Source organism: Peromyscus californicus, unplaced genomic scaffold, assembly GCF_007827085.1.
Source record: "Peromyscus californicus insignis strain IS unplaced genomic scaffold, ASM782708v3 Scaffold_10__1_contigs__length_136768540, whole genome shotgun sequence".
NCBI lineage: Eukaryota > Metazoa > Chordata > Mammalia > Rodentia > Cricetidae > Peromyscus > Peromyscus californicus.
This window is the reverse complement of record NW_026294391.1, coordinates 11,184,963-11,210,152: the sequence shown is the minus strand read 5'-3', so window position 1 is coordinate 11,210,152 and position 25,190 is coordinate 11,184,963. Positions and strand designations below refer to the sequence as shown.

Here is a 25,190-nt window from a genome sequence, read left to right as displayed (position 1 = left end):
TAGCAACCCTTACCGAGTCCATGATACTTACAAAGACATCAAGGCTAAATTTTAATTTTTTCCCTTCTATAACTCCCAACCTTAAGGGTGTTACATTCAGTGAAAAAAATACATACTACTTAACCCTAGACCTAGATACTCCAACTACCAGGTATCATTCTACCTCTGAACTCAGAACACATTCAGGCTTCCTGTTTCTTTTGCTGTTTAATTATGTGCTGCCCTGTGACACCAGCATGCTACTCCATAATTGCCATCATGCTATTTCAGTGCTGTGCAGCTTCTTTCTAATTCTACTTCTCAGACCTTGCCTCTTATGTCAAGTACTGATAAAAATGGACTATCTCCAGGACAAAAACATATTTATAGTTAGCTTAGTATGGTTTAATGCCACAATGTTATAAAATTGATCTCCCTACAAAGAAAAGATTGAATTGAACCAGAATTAATGACAAATAGACTTTTTAGATATTTAAAAAAAATCAAGGCCTGGACAGAGGGCTCAGTGGTTGACAGCACTTGTTCCTCTTCCAGAAGACCTGAATTAGATTCTCAGCACACACATAGCAGCTTACAACTGTGTGAAACTCCAGCTCCAGAGGATCCAATGCCTCTCTGGCCTCCTCAATCATCAGTAACACATGTGATGCACAGACATATATGCAGGTAGACTTTATATAGTTATAATTATATAATTACATAATTTTCAAATATTGGTCGTATGCAGAGTGATGTTAAATATAACATTCATCACGTGTCCTCTTAAACACACCAACTTTGCTTATACATATGGAATAAGTTGAATGAAGATAAAATAGGTTATTTTTTAAACTAGTATTTAGTGAGTGGAACATATAATGTGGGGAACCTTGTCTCATTGCCATATTCCTAAATGCTTAGAACAGTATCTGGTACATAATAGGAAGATATGTGCTCAAATATTTCGTGAGTGTCTACTGCATGCCCAAATGTGTTCTTAGTACTGGGAAGACAGCATTGAAAAGTGCAGACATCTATGCTTCCTTGTAACTTATATTTTAAAGTTAGAGGGCACAGAATGAAGAAATGAATATGATATCTAGTATGTCAGGCAGTGATGTAAACTATTGTGGGGGATAAAGCAGGACTGAGGGCTAGAACAGGGATCACTACTGGTTAGGTGGGAGAGTTATTATTTCAAATAGGGTGTGAAGGAACACCTCAGTGATAGATGAAAAGTAGAAACCAAAAGGTGAGAGAGTCAGCCGTGGTGATATTGCAGGGGATAGTACCTGCAATGTATTAGCGTGCAATGAGTTGACGACCAGTAAGCAAGGGAGCCGGTGGAAGTGAGCAGATTTTTGAAGATGACAGGGACTATGTCATGCAGAGCCTCCTGATCACTGTAAAAATGAAGATTTTACTCTGAATGAGTTAGAAACAATGGAGGATCTCCCCACAGGAGATAGCATAAGAACTATTTTTAAAATTAGTATACAAAGTAATTTACATCCATATTGAGTTTTCATAAATACTTCATACATGAAAGAATGTTTGTGAATATATATTCTATTATAATACACTATATATATGTACACATAGTATATGTTATATATATATATATAAAATGTACTATATGTGATGTACACATGAGATTATATTTTAAAGGCTTTTTCTAGCTGTCCTAGGGAAAAAAAATGGTGTGGGACAAAGGGCAGAGCAAGGAGACCAGTTAGCCTACTTGTAGCGACACTGAGAATGATACTGGCTAGATAAGCATGATAGCAGTGGTGATTATCAGGCTCCAGGTGTGATTTAAAGGTAGACTGGACTGAGGGTACTAGCCGCTTCATTTTGGGATATGATTTCAAGAGAAACTTAAAACACAGCTTAAAGTTGTTAGAGCTTGAACTTCAAAATGTTTGCAGCTGCCACAAAATAACAGGCTGGAGGCTGGAGAGGTGCCTCACTGGTTAATAGTGCTTACTGTTCTTGCAGAGTGCCTTGCTTTCCATCCCAACATCCACATGGGAAGGTTCATAACTGCCCCAAACTCCAATTCTAGGGGATCCAATGCCCTCTTCTGTCCTCTGAGAGCATTTTTTTGGAATGTGGTGCACATAAACTCACATAGGGACACAAATATATACATAAATAACATAAATAAATACATTTAAATTTTTAATTATACTTTTATTGTATGTGGATGAGGTTTTTGTTTTTGGTTCTTTTTTTTTGGCCGGGATGTATACCACATCCATGTCTGGCAAGAGGAGGGTGTTGGATCCCTGGAGCTTGAGTTACAGACAGTTGTGAGCCACCTTATGGGTGCTGGGAATTGAACCTGGGTCCTCTGGAAAAGCATCTCTCCAGCACTCAGAAATGAATATATTTTTAAAATAAAAGTTTAAATGAAGAGGAAATTTTCAGAAGGCATAATATTGTGAAGGGGGGATATGGAGAGGTGAGTTTTCTGTAAGACAGGTTTGAGAATCCTATTAGTCATGAAGATAAAGACCTTGACTAGATTGCTGTCTGCAATCCAAGGAAAATATTTAGAAAGAATATGTAAATTTGGGAGTCATTATCAAATAACTGGAAATTTAAAACATGAACCAGAATTAGATCATAGATACTTTATAAGTATTTAAACAGTAACAAGAAAATGTACACTATTTTCTTCAATAACAAATGACTTGTACATAACAGAAAAAAGCAAACCTTCAGCTTGGCTGCAGCACACTCAAGGACCCCTTTTCAAAAGTTAGCCTCTGAACACAGGGCTTCTTCTCCAAGGAGGCAACCCTTAGCCTTGCATGGGTCTTGCCTCAGGTACATCGCTCTTTCACCTGAGCTCAGTCTATGGGCAGCTTCACGCAGTGGTCCATTTCTAGCTGCATGGTCTCTGCTCCTCCAAGGCTTAATTTCCACTCTGGCAGTTTCTTGCATTTTAATGTTCCCCTGAGCTATTCTCTAGACACACCAGGCTGTGTGTCTGAACTGCTCCAGTCATCACCAGCTATATTAATTTTTAAATTTTGTTACTGCTTTGCTTATAAAGTCATATAAGTTTTGAGTGTTCTGCTGCAGCTCTATTTTTTTTCTTCTAAGCCTGCTTAGCTTTCATGTGTGCTTCTTGTGATTTTACTGTGTAATAATAGATTGTTAGGGTAGGGTATATCATTTCATATCACAAATATTTGTATATATGCAGTAGACATGTTGCATTTGTCCACATATTTTGGACATCTTAACCTTTAAGAATTATGCCTATCTTATAGGGTGCCAGGTACATAAATCCTTCTCTACTTCTAGAAACACTGACAAATTAACAAATAGGGATGAGCACATGCTCATCATCTTAGAATAAACTACTTGCTTGCCCATTATCCAAGCTAGTCAAATCAAAACACACTCCCTGACTGTCAAACATAGCCTGAGACAACCAGAACTAACATCTGTCTGTCTATCATTACCCACAATAGCCAATCAAAGTATAGTGCATGACTTTCTACCATGACCCAAGTTACAGTACCTGCCTATTCAGTGTGCCTTAAACTAGCAACCATAATATATGTGCTTCTTCATCATGACCCAAGCTAGCCAGTCACAGTACACTACTTGCCTGTCTTACATATCTCAAGCTAACCAATGGAAACATATTACCAAACTGACCAACCTAACCATAGCTAGTCAATCAGAGCATACTATTTGCCTGTCAGTTGATTGAAGCTAGCCAATCAGGAGTACTTTTAAGTTTTATTTTCTGTATGCAAATATTTTGTCACCACATATATCTGTGTAATGCATGAGTGCCTGGTGCCCATGGAAGTCAGAAGAAGGTATCCTATCCCCTGGAACTGGAGTTATGGATGATTGTGAACCACTATCATGTGGATGCTGGGAATTGAACCTGGGTCCTCTATAAGAAGTGTTCCTATCCAATGAGCCATCTCTTCAGCCCCCATAGTGGTATTCTTAATGGTCAGGACCTCGCCTTATTCATGTTGATATTCCTAGGACTAATCATAGTGCCTAGGTCACAGAAGCTACATAGTAAATATGAATTAATGAATAGGTGATTCTGGTAATATTAATACATTTGCCTGATCATTGGATAAGAGGATATATTGTCTTGCATACATATATGCAACTTGTTGAAGAATGTAGTATTTTTGACAGGTACGGGTTTTTTATTGAAGCTGGAAACAAAACAAAAAAATAACAAAGCATTGCATGCTAGTTAGTTTTCTGTTATTGTAAAAAAATATTTGTGGTAATCAACTTATAAAGTGAAAAGGTTTATTTTGGCTTAGACTTTTAGAGGCTCTGTTCCATGATTGATTGGCCCCATGGTAAGATAGAAGTATACCATAAAGCAAAATTGTTCAGCTCATGGTTGAAAAGTAATTTAAAAAGAGAGAAGCAGGGTCTCAGTACCTTAATCTGATTACACATCCCTAATGGCTTTAAATTCTCTCACTAGGCCAAACCTTCTAGTAGCACCAGGAGCTAGGGATAAATCCTTCAACACATGAGCCTTTGGAGGACATCCAAGATCCAAACTATAGCAAATTCATTGGGATAAAAAATGGAAAATAAGGTAAGAAGACAACATATGCAGTAGGGAAGCATTAGAAAGGAAAGGAAAGTGGGGGGAACCCCAGTACTTTATGGAATTAAGGAGAAGAGCTAGAGAACTCGAGGGATGCCAGTATTCAGTAAAGTAGATATGGAAGAAAAGTCAAAGACTGTAAAAGATGAAAAATAGATAAAAGCGAGAAGCAGACATAGGAAGGAAGGACCTGGATGGTAACTTTGCTGTCTGAGTACAGCTTTGGTTTTTAACTGTATGTTAGGCCATCTGCAGGGTTATTGGGAAGTAGAAATGGAAAAAAAAACCCTCCTCCTAGCTTTTACACATCCTGTTATTAGAAAAATCTCTGTTTATAATGGTGATGGGAAAGTGTGGGATGATAAGAGGGGATGTGTATTGGGGAAGATAGCCTACTGTTCTGAGTAGGCAAACTCTCCCTTGCTTTACCGGAGGTGGAGAAGTTGTGGCAGTCTTACTGAGAAAGTGCTCTCTCTTTTCTTCCCATTCTTGTTTCATTTTCTATGAACTCTGACTTCTCCCTCTTTCAAAGTTAACGTAACTCATTTCTATATTCTCTTTGTCCTAGTATATATATATATATATTTTAAATGAAAAGGCAGGCCAGATGTGGTGGTGCATACCTTTAATCCCGGCACTTGGGAGGCAGAGGCAGATGCAGGAATAGCTATGAGTTCTAGGCCAACCTAACCTACACTGGGATTCCAGGCCAGCCAAGGCTACAAAAAAAAAGTTAAGATGGTGGTACTAATCCCCCCACCCCCTGGAATTAGCATTCACCCCCTCAGTCTCCTGAGTGCTTGGATTGCAGACATGTGCTCCCTCCTCCGGTTTGGTCTCAGTTTTGGTATAATGCAGACAGGACTGTCATTTCATCATCCTTTCCCCAGCAGAACAAGAGACTGTTAACAAGGAAACACCGCGTCCCAGGGTGGAATCTAGAGCCTTGTTTGATGGCGGTAATACCGATTGTTTGAGCTCATTCCACGCTAGGGCATCCTAATGGTGCCAAGGAAGCACCAGCCCCAAAGCCAGTTTGGGCAGAGCTTCGCTGCTCTTCTTACTGAGGGTCTAATGAAGAGGGTGTCCCTTGCTACATCATGAGTTCACCATTCCTCCAGACTAGTTTTCCAGGACCCTGTGGCACCCTCAAGGGGAGAATATCAAAAGGGGGTCTCAGGAGACAGGAGTAACTAGTGTGTGGCCAATGATGGGCAGTAGGGGACCTCAGGAATAGTTACTAGTGTAGAAGAGATGGTACCTTGGCCATATCCAACTGAGAGGCCAGGTAAGGAGTGAATCCCTGGTAGATCCGGCAAGCTGGAGGAGCCAGCCACACCTTCTCTAGGCTGGATGGGTTCTGGTGCTACCACAAGGGGGAGAATGAGGATGGGGTGGTGGACCTCTGTGAGAGTTTGGTTGGTCCTGAAGGTCTTGGCAATACCGAGCCCAGATGGCATGTGGAAGATGTGTAGGGTTTGCATAGACAGCGGGAGGACAGCAGGGACCTGGAGAGGCTAGGGCCAAGAGATGAAGGAGCCTTGTGACAGGAGCGCGGATGTGTGCTGGGGTGGGCTGTGCCTGCCTGGATTGTGGCGCCGCCGCCTGGTGGAGCCTGGCACTGAGCCTGTGGGTAGGGGCGGCTGGAGACCGCCTCTCTGCGCGGTCCCTCTACCTGCTGGGGGCGGGGAGGAAGAAAGGCGGGCACCAAGCGATAGGGTGAGTCACTCCTCTCCCTAGGGTTAGGAGAGGGACTTCTCTCCCTTCCCGGGGTCTGCGCTTTGGCTCCAGGCTCCGGGCTCCAGTTCCGCGACTCCCTCGGCTACTCTCCCGGGCGGCGCGACTCCTGCCTCCCTTCTGAGGCTGCTCCAGTCGCCTTTCTATATAGGTGAGGACTAGGTAAGTTCTCGCCATTTGATACCCTCTGTTAGGGTGCTGGTTGCGGGGGATGGGGGAGGGTCTTCCAGTCTGTGTCTCTGTCTTCTTCCCTTGCTTCCTTCCTTCCTCTGGTTCTTTCCATTGTAGATAGAAAGTTAGATTTTTTAAAACGCGTCAGAGAATATTAAATCTGTGCTTAGACTCCCAGCCAAACCAAACTCTGGAGCCATATTCTTAATCTCCCGGGTACCTTCAAATGTCCTGATGCGACGTTTATGGGACAAGGTATGTTTGATTTGTCTTTGCTTACTCACCCCCCCCGCCCACCTCTTTTTGTTCCTGGATAATTTTTAGAGGTGGGGACAGGAGAACTGAGCTGGGATCCTTTGCCGGGCGCTTTCTTCATTCAGTAAGGTGGCTGGGTGTTTCTTGTAGCCTGAGTTGGGATCTTGGAAGAACCATTCTAACCCAGGACACAGCAGAGCTGGCAAAGAACTGCAGTTATTGCATACCTATAAAGTGACCACGGACAGAATCAAAATATTTTGGAGGCACAATCTGTGCCAATGTTGAGGGAATTCATTGAAAGACGCCATGGAATATTCTCGGAAAAAAAATTGGAGGTTATTGTTGCTTTTGTATTGTCTGTTTTCAGAGATGCTTCAAAGCCTCTTATTTCCCTTGCAGGAAAATCAATGAGAACCTATTCTGAGTCTCAGAAGGATTTACCTGTACAAAGCTACATGTTAGTTCGTCCTCTATCGGTGTAGGGAGTGCCAAAACTCATTGCTTTCAGTAAAATCAGTTTGGGGAGGGGTGTTTCTCCTTTCACTACCATTAAGCAGCAAAATGTTTCTGTGACTGTTAAACAGACACTAATTATTGCTGTCGTTTTTTGCATAGAAGTGCCAGGGAGAGTATGCTGAAATGCATGAATCTGTGGCTTATGCTGACAACTAGTTGTCAGTATTATTCAGTGTGATGTGATGTTAACAGGTGGTCTTAATTCATATCACAAAATGATTCTGTTCTAGACAACTTACCTGATGGTACAGTACCAAAGTACTCCTAAAATCTGGTATTGCCTTTTATCTTTTGGGGGAGAAATATAGGTGAAGGAATGTTTTCTGGCAGTTTATTAGCCCCTGATCATAGATTACTGGTTTTGGAATTGTCCTGTGGATTGCAATCTGTGGCCATATAAACAAACCCCTCTTGTTCTTCTTAGAAGAAAATTAGTGAAACTTTAGATGGTTAGTCAGGTCACAGGGAGTCATTGATAATCCTCTTTCAAGGACCTCCAGTAAGCTCGTCAAAATAAGTTATATTTCTCACTTCCCTAATAACCTAGCTCTTCCTGCCTCTATCATGAGTCTTATTCATATTTTTATCACTGGAACTTAGTAAAGTAGAGGTATGTTGGAAATATGAGTGAATGATTAAATAATTTTGCAGTTCAGATTTCTCAAATTCTACATGGGCAAGCTTCCTCTTCGCTCCTAGAATATAATAATATAATCCATGTAATTCAATGGTTTTCGTAAAGTGTAGATCATCAGATTATACTATTTTGTAAATAAATAAGAATATAAATATATACAAGTGTGTGCATTTCGCACACATACACATATTTATTTGAAGAGTGACTTTAGCAGTAGAGAAGTCTGACAGCAGGTGAAAACAATGGGACAGCTATGTCAATACCTTATCTTTAGGATTTCAAAATGGCTCCAGCCGCTTCAGATACGATGACCCTATGCCTCATCCAAGGACAAGAAACCAAGGGTAGAAAAGGGGAGAGTGTATGCCTTTGTGTAACTTCCTCTTTTCCTAACAAACGCTCCTTTTGTCTCGTTGGCAGGAACTGGGTCATATAAACTGCTCTTAATGGCAAGAGTGGCTGGGGAAATATCAAGACTTTTAGCTTCTATAATGAAAGGCTTATTGGGAGAGGTGCTGTTGATGACTTTGGAGAGTTAACTAGAAGGTCTGCTTGGAATACTATGAAAATGTTTGAAGTTGTGATTGTGTCATTGGTTGGGCCAAGTAAAATAAAATATTACTCAAGGTAGCAAACTCACATTTGGAAAGGGTTCCCCCGCCCCAAATTGTGTCCTATTTTAGTTATGTCTATGGAACCTTCATGTGTTGAACACTAATCCCTATCATGAGATTTTAAGAGGGTGGAAACTTAATCTGACTGTGATTATTTATAAGTAAGACCTTTGGGAAGAGATTAGGATTGGCTATGGTAATCAGGGTAGAGCTTTCATCACTGAATACTGGTGGCTTCTTCATAAGAAGAGGGAGGAGGCCAGAGAATGCTTATGTGCGTGCATTCTCTGTCAATTACTTTGTGAAAACCTGCACTATCTCAGGACTCTGCCAGCAAGATCACCACCAGTGTTGGGTCTATGAACATCAAGGACCCTGAACTAAATAACACACACACACACACACACACACACACACACACACACACACACACGGCCAAAAATGGACTAATACATCAACATTCAGAAAATACATTGTATATATTAATATTCACATATAAATCTTACATGGCCTCCATTAATATTAAATATAAATCAGATCCTCCAGTTCTTGAAACACAGCAAACTTTTAATAATTAGTCCTTTGACTAGATTGTTGGGTTTGAGAGCTACAGGGATAAGGAAAAAGTGGAAAAGCTTTAGCACTTAAATGCTGTGGGATGTTCTGTATGGCAAATGTGTTGCTGATTAGTCAATAAATAAAACACTGATTGGCCAGTGGCCAGGCAGGAAGTGTAGGTGGGACAAGGAGGAGAATAAAGCTGGGAAGTGGAAGGCTGAGTCAGAGAGACACTGCCAGCCGCCATGATGACAAAGAGCAGGTGAAGATGCTGTTAAGCCACGAGCCATGTGGCAAGGTATAGATTTATAGAAATGGATTAATTTAAGCTATAAGAACAGTTAGCAAGAAGCCTGCCACGGCCATACGGTTTGTAAGCAATATAAGTCTCTGTGTTTATTTGGTCAGGTCTGAGCAGCTGTGGGACTAGTGGGTGATAGAGATTTGTCCTGACTGTGGGCCAGAAAGGAAAACTTTAGCTACACTTAAATGCTGTTTAGAACTGTGGTACCAGATAGATCCCTGGTGTGAGGATTTATAGAATCCAAGTCTTTCATTTGGATCCTAGGAACCTTGAAGGCATCTTAATGGGAGGAACAATGAAAACCTAGCAAAAATAAGTGCTGACAACTTAGGTCAACAGATTTTCTTGAGGGGGGACTTCTCTATGCCTGTACTGTGGAGGATGTCCTACCGAAGTGGGGGGCAATAACAAAATAAAAGGCCAAATAACTTAAAATGTTGATGTGTGAAGAGAACATTACCACAAACTTGCCAGCTGTTAGTTTGACTTCCTCTTAGTAGGAGTCCTCAATGTACAGAAGGTCCACTTTTGAGAACATAACAGCGGGAGACTGGATAAGCAAGGGTCAGAGACTGGAATTTTAGATTTTAGATTTTAGCGCTCTGAGTCTTGGAAGGGTTGCCTGATAAGCCCGGTGTAGATATCAACAACTTTCAAACACTGTGCACAGTAACAATTCCCAGGGAGCTTTCTCAAACCCAGATTCATGGGTTAATCCTTAGATCACTTATGTTGGAAACTTTGGGAATGGGAACCAAACATTATTAGTGTTTTTAAAAACACCTTCTAAAATTGCCAGTACCTACTTGAGTTTGGAGACTCTTAATTTTCTGGAACTGCCACACTACATGCCACAAAGGAAATGTGGCAAAGAAAATAAATTTGTTTTCCCGGAGTCCTGGAGATTAAAAGTCTAAGATCAAAGCACCAGTGGGGTTTCCTACTTGTGAAGCCGATGGCTTTGATTTGGATGCAGCTGCCCTCTTGTTGTGTTAGTCCATAGCCTTTCCTTGGTGCAAATCTGTGCTGCGACATCCACTTTCTAAGGACATAAATCACAGCAGGTTTACTCTAAACACCTTATTTTCACGTGATCACATCTTTAAAGGACCTGTTTCCAAATATAGGCATATTCTCAGATCTTGCCTGTTAGAACTTAAGCATAACAACATGAAGAGGGCCACAATTCAGCCCATAACAGAAAGTGGGGTACAGCATGGCAGTTCTTACATTTGAATGTGCACATGAGTTACCGAGAAATTTTATTAAAATGCAGGGGCCACTTCTTTTTTTTTTTGGTTTTTTGAGACAGGGTTTCTCTGTGTAGCTTTGCGCCTTTCCTGGAACTCACTTGGTAGCCCAGGCTGGCCTCAAACTCACAAAGATCCACCTGCCTCTGCCTCCCGAGTGCTGGGATTAAAGGCGTGCGCCACCACTGCCCGGCGAGGGGCCACTTCTTTTTTTTTTTTTTATTTTGCAATACAATTCAGTTCTACATATCAGCCACGGATTCCCTTGTTCTCCCCCCTCCTGTCCCCCTCACCTTCCCCCCAGCTCCCCCCCCCATTCCCATCTCCTCCAGGGCAAAGCCTTCCCCACAGACTGAGATCAACCTGGTAGACTCAGTCCAGGTAGGTCCAGTCCCCTCCTCCCAGGCCGAGCCAAGCAATCCTGCATAGGCCCCAGGTTTCAAACAGCCAACTCATGCAATGAGCACAGGACCCGGTCCCACTGCCTGGATGCCTCCCAAACAGATCAAGCCAATCAACTGTCTCACCCATTCAGAGGGCCTGATCCAGTGGGGACCCCTCAGCCATTGGTTCATAGTTCATGTGTTTCCATTCATTTGGCTATTTGTCCCTGTGCTTTATCCAACTTTGGTCTCAACAATTCTTGCTCATATAAACCCTCCTCATTCTCGCTAATTGGACTCCCAGAGATCCACCCAGGGCCTAGTCATGGATCTCTGCATCCAGATCCCTCAGTAGTTGGATGAGGTTTCTAGCACGACAATTAGGGTGTTTGGCCATCCCATCACCAGAGTAGGTCAGTTCGGGCTGTCTCTCGACCATTGCCAGCAGTCTGTTGTGTGGGTATCTTTGTGGATTTCTGTGGGCCTCTCTAGCACTTTGCTTCTTCCTATTCTCATGTGGTCTTCATTTACCATGGTCTCCTATTCCTTGTTCTCCCTCTCTGTTGTTGATCCAGCTGGGATCTCCCGCTCCCCCAACCTCTCTTTCCCTCGACCCTCGCCTTTCACTACCCCGACTCATGTCCAGGCTGTTCATGTAGATCTCATTCCATTTCTCTGTCATTGGGCGATCCCTGTGTCTTTCTTGGGGTCCTGTTTTCCAGGTAGCCTCCCTGGTGATGTGAGTAGCAGACAAATCATCCTTGTTCCACATCTAGTATCCTGCTATGAGTGAGAATGCAAGCTTGTACAACCACTTTGGAAATCAATATGGCGCTTTCTTAGAAAATTGGGAATCCATCTCCCCCAAGATCCAGCTATATACCACTCTTGGGCATATACCCAAGGAATACTCAACCACACCATAAGAGCACTTGTTCAGCTATGTTCATATCAGCATTGTTTGTAATAGCCAGAACATGGAAACAATCTAGATGCCCTTCAACTGAAGAATGGATAAACAAAATGTGGTATATATACACAATGGAATACTACTCAGCAGAGAAAAACAATGACATCATGAGGTTTGTAGACAAATGGATAGATCTAGAAAAAATCATCCTGAGTGAGGTAACCCAGACTCAGGAGGGGCCACTTCTTAAGGTGAGGCATGAGAGTGCAAAGTTCTTACACATTCCTGGTGACATGATGTTGCTGCCTCATAGATTGTCTTTTAGGTCGTATGGTCTGTATAGATCAAACTTTAGCAGTTACCAAGCTCATCATGAAGAAATGGTTAGAAACAGGATTCTGGTGTCTGATTCAGAATTTGTGATTCTATTAGTTTGGGGTACAGCCCAAGAATTTGCATTTCTAACAAGTTTCCAGATGACATCCATGTCACTTGTGTAGAAATGATGGTTTGCAAGCCACAGATCACTGACATTTTGCTATTTTATGGTATTTGTGAGGTCAAGGTCATTCCATATATCATGGTATGTGAAGTTTATCTATGATACTCACTATCTTAATACTGGACAGTATTGCACTTTATTTTGTCAAGATTACCTCCCCAGAGAGCAGAGGAAAATGTGAGAAAATGCTTCATTGGGATTTTTTACATGTCTTGTAGAAACAGAGGTAGGTAACTATGTGTAGCCTCACTTGTCTCTAGTCATGTTCTCCAACAAGAGAGCTAACTTGCAGCTTGCTATTTTTACCAGCTTAAAGATGATTGTGTAAGACTTCTCCTATGCAATTTAAAAAGGATTAATCACTCTAGAGAACATATGTCTCTCAAAGGGGCAACGAGTTTTTCTCAAAACACATTAATTTTAAATAATTTCTTATTTAGTCCCATTATCATTTCTACACGAGACTCATAGTGTACTATATCAAACAGCATCTCCTCCCCAAAATAACTGGAGATGAGAAAAACATGTTGCTTGTTTGTTGAGAGTAAATTTATTTCTGTGGCTGTTTTAATCATTTATAAAAGATGTGGCTAGCACTTTTATACTATGTTCACATGAATATACACATATTTTCTACATAGTTTCATTATTGTAAATGTTATGCTTCATATGCATTCATTTGTAATTCAATAAAACAAGATTACATTTTTTTTTTGGTTTTTCAAGACAGGGTTTCTCTGTGTAGCTTTGCGCCTTTCCTGGAACTCACTTGGTAGCCCAGGCTGGCCTCGGAACTCACAGAGATCCTCCTGCCTCTGCCTCCCGAGTGCTGGGATTAAAGGCGTGCGCCACCACTGCCCGGCAAGATTACATTTTTAAAAACATTTATTTTCTCATTTTAAATTATTTGGGGGAGGGAGAGTGGGTATGAGTGTGTATGTGGGCATGTGCATGAGCACACAAGTAGCAGAAAAGGGCATCAGATCTCCTGGAGCTGGAGTTACAGGCTATTTGTGAGTCACTCGATGTGGGTGCTGGGAACCACACTTGGGTCATCTGCAGGAGCAGTATGCACTCTTAAATGCTGCCTCTCCACCCAACCCATTTACTCTGGAACTGGACACAAAGAATGGTTTTTGCTAAAATTTTTCGCTTGCACATTTTCCAAAGATGCCAGATGTGTAGAGCCTCTAGTCAGAATAAAGCTATTCATTTAACCCCTAAAGAACAAGTAATATCTTTTCCACATTCTATACGTGTTTTGAGTTTACCTTCCCAGATTTCCCACAGTTTGCACTTGTTGGTTTTTTTTTGCCCTCCCTTGGCTGTGTCCCCCCTGCATGTCCAGGGGAAGAGGTTTTAGGTGCTATTCTAATAGAAGTGTCTTATTTTATTTCCTGGATAAGACAAGCGCAGTTGGTAAGACGGATACACTAGGCTGTGAGAGCCCACCAGCATTAAGCATTTGAACGGTACAGTGGATTCTGTTCCTCCTGATTTCATGCTCAACAATCAACCTGATGATGCCACATATTCATTGCCTACAGGGAGAGGATAACCTGGTCAGGCCTGTCTGTTCTGCTGACAGTTATGTTTTTCATTGTAAATTACTAAGCCAACACTCCGGCTTTAAACACTTATGAGTGTTTTGGGTATGAGTCAGCACCCAGCACCCTTAAGCCTAATAAATTCAGGGACACTGATAAGATCTGTTATCTGACAGATGGCTCCATGACAAGTCCTGATGCTGCTGACTCACTAAAGTGAATTAAAACCAGCCAACGTTTACGACTATTAAGCATTTTCTGCATACCAAGCAACATGCAATTTTATTTAACTTATCTCATTTAGTCCTCATATTAACTCTGTGAGTTATTTGGTATGTTCATTTTATAATTTTAAGACAGACATATATATTTAAAACATGCCCCAAGGCTACTGTAATAGAATTTTTTAAATGAAATTTAATATTTTCAATTATCATGAAAAATAACAATTCCCTTATGATATTTTTATACATACTTAGTCTGAGTTGATCCTCTCACCCCCACTTACCCTCTGCTCTCCCTCAACCATATTCCTCTCCCTATCCATACTTGTACACTTCTGCCCCCAGGATTCTCCTTTCCTCATCTAGTGACAGAAACTTAAGCTGCCCTCTAATATTCACCCTCACCTTCTCTCTTAGGAACTGAATCCCATTGTTCTTGCTGGTAGCAGTGTATCTAATGAAGAATCTCTCATGTAGCATCTCTTACATCCAACTGTGAAGCTATGACTGAATTTCACCAGCGAGAGAAAGCTATTCTATGAGATACTTCTCCGAAGCCCAGGGGAAGGGAGTTGGCATGCTTGAGAAGAGAGCCTTGTTTCTCTCTTTCAAGCCTGATGAGCTCCATTTCCAGACCCCCATGATGGAAGAGAGAACCAATGAGAAAAACCATTCTCATTTTGTTTCTCTGGTGAGAGAATGCCAGTTAGTTCCAGTAACAGACAAATGTCTAAAGTAAAACTGTCACAGAAGTTCCCTGGTACCAACACAGGCCCACATTCCCCCTTTACCTAGCTGTTCCAACAAGTTCAAAGCTAGATTACATCCAGCTGCTTGCCCCATGGTCTAAGATGGCACCAACTCTCTTGCCTGTATTCTATACCAGCAACAGAAAGAAACAGGGCTTTTCACATATCCTTCCAGCCCAGCTTTTCAAAGTTTTCACACATGTACATATAGTATGTTGATCATACCCCCCTCATCTATCGACCCTTCCCTTTCTTGCCCTGTCCCTCCTATTAGCTCCCCTTGACAGTTTCAAGTTTATATTATATCTATTCATTTATTCATGTGCCTGCACCCGCACTAGCATAGGCACATGCACAGAGGTCAAAGGTTAACTTTAAGGAGCTGTCTCTCCCTTTCACCATGTTGGGGCCTGGGGACTGAGCTTAGGCCATCAGGCTTGGCGGGAAGCATCTTTACTGGCTGAGCCGTTAAACAATTATTTTGCTCATTTATTTGTTTGTTTGCTTGCTTGTTTCTTTATATTTTGTGTATGGGTGGCATGCTCCATGATGTGGATCTGGATGTGGAAGGATCACTTTCAAGAACTGGTTCTCTCTTCCATCATGGGGGTCTGGAAATGGAGCTCAGTCATCAGGCTTGGTGTTTTGACCGGCTTAGCCATCTGACTGGCCCATCCTTGACAGTTTTACTTCTGGTTTTTACTTTGTACATACATACATGATGTTCTGTGTCTATATAAATTTAAAATCCACAACTGAAAAAAAGTGACCTTCCTCCCCCAGACATTCAGTCCAGCTCGTAATCAAGCCTTCAGTCTAGTAACTAACTTCATGCTGTATATCCAGGTGGTGCCTTCCTTAAGTCATAGTGAATACCCCACTTTCCATACTAGATCTTCATTGGTATTTCCCGAGCACTCACACACATGTTATATAATCCGAGAGAGTTAATAATCTAAGATGGGAACTGGCAATGAACTCCCTTTATTTCACCTATCCTTGACCAAATAATTCTCATTTGCATTTTAGTAGAGTTTGTTCCTCAGAAGTCCTCAGAGGGTCTAAGTAAGATTAAAATCAAGTTTTCTACAGTAGTGGATAACTTAGAAACATATCCCTGTATGAGTTTTATTTTTCTTTTTCCCCACCTGTATACTTCTATTCACTGGAAACTCTGCCCCAAACAAATTTACCTGCGTACAAACCTTTGTTTCAGGCTCTGCTCTTAAATAAGTTTCCGAAACTTATTTAAGACATCATCTAAGCCTTGAATTAAACTGTACTGATAGCACTTTCAGATTCTTGTGGCTTTTGATTGATGAAGAACATAGTATGTTTGGTGTGAAAATGTGATAACACATGATGGAATCTGATAACAAAAGTGCGCATGTGGATGTGGATCTACAGGAGCTCATATATCTTGTTTTGTGTGAGTACAATTTGGGAGTATTTTGGAAAAGCAAATTCTGTTGCTCCTATAGTTTGAGTATGATTTGTGTGTGTGTGTTCTAAGGATTTATGAGCTGGAAGCTTGGTTTGCATGATCTTAAGGGGTGTTGGAATCTATAAGAGCTCAAGAGGGAGGACCTAGTGGAAGACGTTTAAGTTGTGGATTAATGTAGTTTTCCATGGGATAAGGTTAGTTATCCTGAGAGTAGATTCTTATAAAGTTGGGTCACTCTATGCACTTGCCCTATTCGGAATGTAGTCTGTTGCCTTTCTATCTCTCCATGTTGTGGTGCAGCCCAGGAGACTCCATCAGAGGCTAAACAGAGAAGTTACCCAATCTTGAGCTTTCAGCCTCCCCAACTCTGAGCTGGATAAAACACTTTTCTTTATAAAGTCCCAGCCTCAAATATTGTGTTATATCAGCAGAAAACAGACTAATTCAGACATTATCTTGGTAAGCTGACTCTACCAACCCTATGACTCAGTATTTTTATTCCTACATAATCTCTAGAGAAATTCTGAATGTGAGTCAGTGTCCTGTTTGATTATTTTTTTGTCAGCTGGATACAAGCTAGAGTTATCTAGGAAGAGAAACATCATGTGAGAAAAAGGCCTTCATCAGATTGCCTGTAGGCTAGTCTGTGGGATGTGACTGATGTGGGAGAGAGAACTCAGCCAAGCAAGGCAGGAGAAGCTAGCTAGTAAGTAGCATTCCTTCTTAGCTTCTGCTTCAGTTCCAACCTCCAGGTTTCTGCCTTGAGTCCCCAACCTGCTTCCCTGAGTGATGGGCTATAAAGTATAATCCAAAATAAACCCTTCCCTTCCCCAAGTTGTTTTTTGTCAGGGTGTTTATCACAGGCATAGAAGCCTAACTAAGACAACTGTACCTCTAGAAATAATGTGCACCACAACATGATTCATAATAAAAAAAAGTCTAGAATAACATAGTCATCCATTGATAGGAAAATGGTAAGTGTGATATTTGTTTTTAGAGTAAAATGAATTAATTCTTGCTATAGGGAAGAATACAGACTCATAAATAAAATATAAATATAAATCCTTAGGGATTTTACACATACAAGATATATATTATATATGCACATATATGCACACAAACACATATGTGTATATGTGTGTGTGTATGTGTGTATGTATGTATGTATGTATGTATGTATGTATGTATGTATCTCAGAACCTAGGCCAGTACTGGGGAGACAGATGGGATTGGGTAGTAGTATAGTAGATGCACTAGCATTAGCAATGTTGTAGGTACTGATTTGGGTAACAGATTCATAAAAATTCATTTATTAAAATCTATAACTTAGTCAAATATGACAGATACTTTTGCATTTCCCATCTATTATATACATACATGTTGTTAGACTAGTAAAGGCAGCCTCAGTGAAAGCTTCTGCTAGTCCTCACTCCAGCGGCTCTTAGAGCTCTCCATTATGTAATAGATTTTCTCCCTTTGTATTTCCTAATACCTTTTAGCCAACTCGAATGGAAGGCAATATGATTTAGTTTTCCTTACCATTATCAAGAGTCACATCCTCTTGTACAAGTGGGAAAGAGCAGTTCACTGCGTCCTCTCTGCCTGTGTCCACTTACGTCTATTTGCTGTGCTAGAGCTCTGCCCAGTGCTCTCTGATGTCAAGAGTACAGCTGCTACCCCACTGCTAGTCTAGGCACAACATCCATAATGCTGTATTTTTCATTCTTTTGAGGACATGTGTTTGTGGTGTGTGTGTGTGTGTGTGTGTGTGTGTGTGTGTGTGTGTGTGTGTGTGTGTACACTTATAGAGGCTAAAGATCAACCACAAGTGTTATTCATTTTGTATCATTTTTATCATTTAAAACAATTTTTAAATTTAAATATATTTTGAGCATATTCTTCCCCTTCCCCAAATCATTCCAGATAATCCCCCTTCCCTACCCACCCAACTTTAAGTTCTTTCTCAAAAGACAAACAAAAACCCCATACAATAACAAAACACCCAAACCAAGAAAACAGAGTAAAATCACAGGCTTTCCAAAAATAAAACAAAAATAAAAACACAAAACAGCAACTAAATAAAAGCACCCACAAAAAAAAAACCAAAAACCAAAAAACAACAACCGTGGAGTCCATTATATGCTGGTCAACTATTCCTGAACATGAGGCCTGTCCTGAAGTGGTTGATATATCTAGTGTCACTCTATTGAAGAAAACTGATTTTCCCAATGACAGCAGGTATGAGTGACAGTTCAGTTGTTAACCTTTACCCTAGTGACTAGGTTTCCATTCATTCATTCATTTTTTAAAAAATAACAAAATAAAATATGTAGCTAGAGTTTTCCTGCCTGTACCACAGTCAGGACAAATCTCTCTCACCTGCCAGTCCCACAGCAGCTCAGACCGACCAAGTAAACACAGAGACTTATATTGCTTACAAACTGTATGGCCGTGGCAGGCTTCTTGCTAACTGTTCTTACAGCTTAAATTAATCCATTTCCATTAATCTATACCTTGCCACGTGGCTCGTGGCTTACTGGCATCTTCACATGCTGTTTGTCATCGTGGCGGCTGGCAGTGTCTCTCTGACTCAGCCTTCCACTTCCCAGCTTTATTCTCCTCCTTGTTCCGCCTACACTTCCTGCCTAGCCAATGGCCAATCAGTGTTTTATTTATTGACCAATCAGAGCAACACATTTGCCATACAGAACATCCCACAGCAAAAATATAATAGTATAAAACAAAAATGATCACATCAAAAGTTGGATAAGATGAACAGAAGAGAAAGAGCCCAAGAGAAGGCACAAGAATCAGAGACCTACTCATTCACACATTCAGTAGTCCCATAAAAACACTAAACTGGAAGCCATGATATATATATGACCTAGTACTGACCCATGCAGGTCCTGTGCATGCTGCTTCAGTCTCTGTGAGTTTATATGACCTTTGCTCATGTTTATTTAGAGGGCCATGTTCCCCTGGTGTCCTCCATCCCCTCTGGTTCTTACATTCTTTCTGCCTCTTCTTCCACAGGTTTCTCTGAGCTCTGAGGGAATGGATCTGATGGAGACATCCCATTTAGGGCTGAGTGTTCTAAGGTTTCTCATTCTTTGCATAATATCTGGCTGTGTTTCTCTATATTTGTTTCCATAAGCTGCAGGAGGAAGCTTCTCTGATGATGGTTGAATATGGCATTGATCTATGAATATAGCAGAATATCATTAGGAGTCATTTATCACTAGATTTTTTTCTTTTCTTAGAACAGTATTATTTGGTTTTCCCCTAGGTCCATGGACTATCTAGTCTCAAGTTCTTAGTCACCCAAGTAGTGTCAGGTATGGGTTCCCTCTTGTGAAGTGGGACTTAAGCTAAATCCATTGTTGGTTTGTTACTCTCAAAAGCTTTGTGCCACCATTCCTCTAGCATATCTTATAGACAGGACACCATTGTTGATATAGGGTTTGTGGTTGACTTGGTGTTTATGTTTCTCTTTTGAGAGCTTGCAGAGTACCTTCCTGTCCTAAAGAATCTGGAGCATATGGGTGAAGACTCTATGTAGGCACTGGCTTGGCATCTGCATCTTCAATGAGTTGTGTGGGAATTGTCTTCAGCAATGGGGACTTTCTGTCTGTTTTTGGAGAGAAGCTTGGTTATCACTGATTTCACAGTAAATATCCACATATAAGCAAATACATACAAAATTTGTCTTTCTGAGTCTGAGATACCTCGTTCAGAATGATTTTTTTCAGTTCCACCCACTTACCTCCAAATTTCATGATGTCATTTCTTTTTAATCCTGAGTAATACTCAATTGTGTAAATGTATCACTTTTTTTTTATTCAGTCTTCTGTTGAGGGACATTTAGGTTGTTTCTAATTTCTGGCTGTTATGAATACAACAGCAATGATCATGGTTGAGCAACTGTCTCTTTGGTAGGATGAAGTGTCCTTTGGCTGTATACCCAAGAGTGGTATAGATGGATCATGAAGTAGATTGACTCCCATCTTCCCGAGGAACTGCCACACTGATTTCCATAGTGGCTGTACATGATTGAACTCCCACCAGCAATGGAGGAGTATTCCTCTTATTCCACATCCTCACTGGCATGAGCTGTCACTTGTTTTGTTGATCTTAGCCATGCTGACAGGTGTAAGATGAAATCCCAAAGTAGTTTTGATTTGCAGTTCCCTCATGACAGGGATGTTGAACATTTCTTTAAGTGCTTCTCATCCATTTGAGTTTTCTCTTTTGTGAATTCTCTGTTCGGATCTGTACCCTATTTTAACTGGGTTATTTATTTTCTTGATATCTAGTTTCTTGAGTTCTTTATACATTTTGGATATTAGCCCTCTATCAGATGAGGGCTAATTATCAGTTGGTAAGAATATTTTCCCATTCTGTAGACTGTTGCTTTGTCTGAATGATGGTGTCCTTTGCTATGGAGAATCTTCTTGGTTCATGAGGTCCCATTTATTAGTTGTTGATCTTAGTGCCTGTACTAATGGTGTACTGTTCAGAAAGTATTTTCCTGTGCCAGTGAATTCAAGGCTATTCCCCATTTACTCTTCTATCAGGTTCAGTGTATCTATTTTATGTTGGTGTTTTTGATCCATTTGGACTTGAGTTTTGTGCTGGGTGATAAGTATGGATCTATTTGCATTCTTCTACATGCTGATATCCAGTTTTACCAGCACCATTTATTGAAGATGCTCTTTTTTCTGGTGTGTATTTCTGGCTTCTTTATCAAAAATCAAGTGTACACAGGTGTGTGGATTTATGTTTGGGTATTCAGTTCAATTTCATTGATTAGCATATCTGTTTTTATGACAATATCATGTGGTTTTTATTACTATAGCTCTGTAGTAGATTGGGAATGGTGAGACCTTCAGCAGTTCTTTTATTATTTAGGATTGTTTCAGCTATTCTGGGTTTTTCTTTTTTTTTTTTCATGGGAAGTTGAGAACTTTCTTTTCAAGATCTGTGAAGAATTGTGTTAGAATTTTGATGGGGATTGCATTGAATCTGTAGATTGCTTTTGGTAAGATGACCATTTTTACTATATTAATCCTAGTGGCCCATGAACATGGGAGATCATCCCATCTTCTGGTATCTTCTTCAATTTATTTCTTCAAAGTTTTTATCATACAAGTCTTTCACTCGCTTAGTTAGAGTTACCCCAGGATGGGTTATATTATTTGAGATTATTTTGAAAGGTATTGTTTCCTGATTTCTTTCTTAGTCTATTGGTCATTTGTATATAGGAGGACTACTGATTTTTGTGAGTTATTCTTGTATCCAGCTACTCTGCTGAAAGTGTTTATCAGCTATAGGCATTCCCTGGTGGAGTTTTTCAGGCCACTTAATGTATACTATCATGTAAATCCTTCACTTGTGTTATTGCTCTAGCTAAGACTTCAAGTACTATATTGTACCAGGTTTTTTCTTTTGGGCCACCAGCCAGCTCCCAAACCTGACACAGAGACTTATTATTAGTTTTGAATGCTTGGCTTAGCTTGGGCTCGTTTCTTGCTAGCTCTCATAACTTACCCTGTTTCTCTTCATTTACGTTTGGCCTCAGGGATTTTTTTTTTTTTTACCTTTTTTCTTTCCTTCTGTATATCTTACTTTCACTGCTTCTCGTATCTGGCTGGCAGGCTGCCCTGGCGTCTCTCTCATTCTCTCCTTTTTTCCTTCTCTTCTCTTTCTTCTCCTGAGCCTAGATTCCTCCTCCTATTTATTCTCTCTGCCTGCCAGCTCTACCTATCCCTCTGCTGCCTAGCTATTGGCTATTCAGTTTTTTTATTAGACCAGGCAGGTGCCTTGGGCAGGCAAGGTGAAACAGATGCGACACATTTTAACATAATTAAAAACACATCCTTAAATTATTAAACAAATGCAGCATAAACAAATGTAATACACTTTTACACAATTAAAGTAATATTCCACAGCATAAACAAATGTAACACATTTTTGCCTGGTTAAAATAGTATTCCACTGAAAGGACTAAGTAGATGCCATAACATGGTGCTCAGTCTTCTCTCAGAGATCAGGCCTCAATTTCAGTTTCCTGAGACTTAAGCAAGCAGTTTCTGAGAGGGCCATGAACAAAAGACATAGTCCTTGCAGTAGCTCCCTTTCTGCATGTACTCTGACTGCTCAAGGTTCAGCCAATTGTTTACTGTCTGGGACCCCTCACAGACTTATAACTAAGTGCATGAGTCAAAGACAGAGCTGGGGCCACTGAGTCAGCCCCCACAGTCAGTACATGCTAGGCTAGCCAGCCTCCATGGCAGCTCAAGGACAAAGCCTGGGACTTGTCAGGCCTGCCCCAAAATGATGACTGTAACCCCCAACCAGTAAATTCAAAGGTTACATACCCTCACCCAATCACATTATGCAAAGGCTTGTACCACCCTGCTTGCGGTTTTTCCCTTTAAAAACCCCTCACCCTGAGAGCTCAGGGCCGTCCTCCACCACGTGCTGTGACACGGACCAAGCCCGGGCTTGCTTGTTATCAATAAACCCCTGTGTTTTTTGCATCAGATATCAGCTCTGTGGTGGTCTTGCTCGGGGGTCTTGCGACACGGGCACAACACCACAACATTATATTGACTAGGTTTGGAGAGAGTAGACAGCCTTGTTTTGTTTCTGATTTTAGTGGAATTGCCTTGAGTTTCTCTCCCTTTAAGTTGATGTTGGCTATGGGCTTCCTGTAAACTACCTTTATTGTGTTTAAGCATGTCCCTTGTATCCCTAATCTCCCCAGGACTTTTATCATGAAAGGGTGTTGGATTTTAATCAAAGGTCTTTTTAGCATCTAATGAGATGAACCTGTGGTTTTTCTTTCAGTTTGTTTATATGGTGGATTACAGGTGTCATTCTTAAGGAACCTCCAACTTGTTTTTTGAGATATGATCTTACTAGGACCTGGGGCACACTGATTAGGTTAGTTTTTCAATGAGACCCAGAGATCGGCCTGCCTCTTTTTTCTTTACTAATCTTTGCCTGTCTCTGCCTCCCTAGTCCTGGGCTTAGAAACCTATTTGCCACCACATGGGTGCTGTGGATCAAGTATTTTACCAACTGAGCCATCTCTCACAGGCTCTCTAAGATTTAGCTAAACATCCTTAGAAGGAATTTCACTTTAAGCATAGCCAAGGGAATTACAGCAAAGGAGACAATTATAAAATGAATACCAAATGTTTCTAAGCCATATGCCACAGAGTGGAACTTCACTCAGTGAAAGGCAGAGAAGGTATGGGTGCATTCCAGGCCCCAGTCAGACCTCACATGGCTTCTCAGGAACTTTACACTCCACCCCTTTACAAGTTGGTCTCCATACTTCTGTCTGGACTTCCTGCCTCCTACTTTGATGTGTTGGTTTTACTCTTGAATTAGTCAGTCTCCCTGCACCACTCTGATTTCCTACTGAGAACCATCTACTGCAGAATAACTCTCGGCTAGCTCCCACAGGGCAGCACACAATAGGGGTTGGCATCCTATGGCTTGCCTTCTTCAAGGCTTTTCCACTGGGGTGAGTGGTAGTGAGCGGAGCATATCCAGTAACACTTTTGCTCTCAGAGATAGTACAATCTTCTTCCTAAAAAAAAGAAGCAGTTGCTTATTTATGTATTTATTTAAGGCACATGTGTGTATGTGCACCATGTACATGCCTGGTGCTTATGATGTCCAGAAGGCATCCGTTCCCTTTGAGCTGGAATGACAGACAGTTGTAAATCACCTTGTGGGTGGTGGGAATTGAACCTGGGTCCTCTACAGCAGCACCAAGATGGCTCTTAACCACTGAGCCATCTCTCCAGCCCTCAGGATGTCACAATTTTAAAGCATGAGAGAAAGAACAGAGATCAGCTGGGATTTGTCTCCTGTTTTTCATATGATAGCATGGGGCTGTGTGTTTTGGAGAGGAAGATCCCAGAGGTTAAATGCCATTTTAACTCCCCATACCAAGGGCATATACTGTCACAGTTATCGATCACTTCATATTTATCTTGGCCACTGTCTAGCTGAGGTAATGTTTGTCAGGTTTCACTAGCTTAAAGTGATTCTCTGCCTCCGCCTCCCCACTGAAACCCAAGGTGCTAGGCAGAGGCCCCACTAAAGGAATTAGGAGCTGTGTTTCACTGCCTTGAAGGTAAATTATCAAAATAACTTATTTGAAATTCTGCCCTGGAGATTTGTCACCGAACTCTAATTTACTTACTTATTCATTCAATCAAGCATTTGTTTATGCCAGGAAGGCTTCATGGTAATGAATTTTAATCAAATAATCTAATAATCCAATTTTATGTTTGACCAATGACATGAATTTCTGTGTCTATGGCTCTGGTTCCTAAGCACCCAAAAAAAGTGATATCGGTGGGTACACGTGGAATCTGTTTATTATAGTATATTTGCATGTAAATACTTTATGGCTTTGTATAACTTTTCTCCAGATGAGTAAATCTCAATCAGTGTCATAGTAAATTCCACTATAAAAGGCATAGTAAAAAAAAATCATCAATAAAAGAGCACATAGTGAAAATTAGGACGACTGCCATTCTCATGCCTTAGTATTCCTTTTCAGGGGAACTCCTATTACTTCTATTTTTAAATATTTATTTGTATCTATATGTGTGGGTATGAGTTAAGTATGAGGCTACATATGTGCAGGTACCTGCAGAGACTAGAAGAGGAGGTTGGATCCCCTGGAGCTAGAGTTATCGGTAGTTAGGAGATATCAGATGTGGGTAACTGAACCCTGGATTCTCTACCAGAATAGCAAGTGCTCTTAG

The 25,190-nt window shown here is 40.9% G+C and overlaps 1 protein-coding gene across 8 annotated transcripts in view; it reads left to right on the top strand.

Annotated features, from left to right (window-relative positions):
• The first annotated feature begins 6,038 nt into the window (after positions 1–6,038).
• The window catches only part of Sytl5 (synaptotagmin like 5), a 271,854-nt gene continuing 252,702 nt past the window's right edge, over positions 6,039–25,190 (top strand). For 4 of the 8 annotated variants that reach the window (XM_052741486.1, XM_052741720.1, XM_052741633.1 and 1 more), the window contains exon 1: positions 6,043–6,493. The gene's annotated coding sequence lies outside the window, so the exon portion shown is untranslated. Of the gene's footprint in view, positions 6,494–6,679; positions 6,758–25,190 lie in introns of those variants that run through there. The other 4 variants (XM_052742124.1, XM_052742197.1, XM_052741874.1 and 1 more) reach the window with 4 other exon arrangements.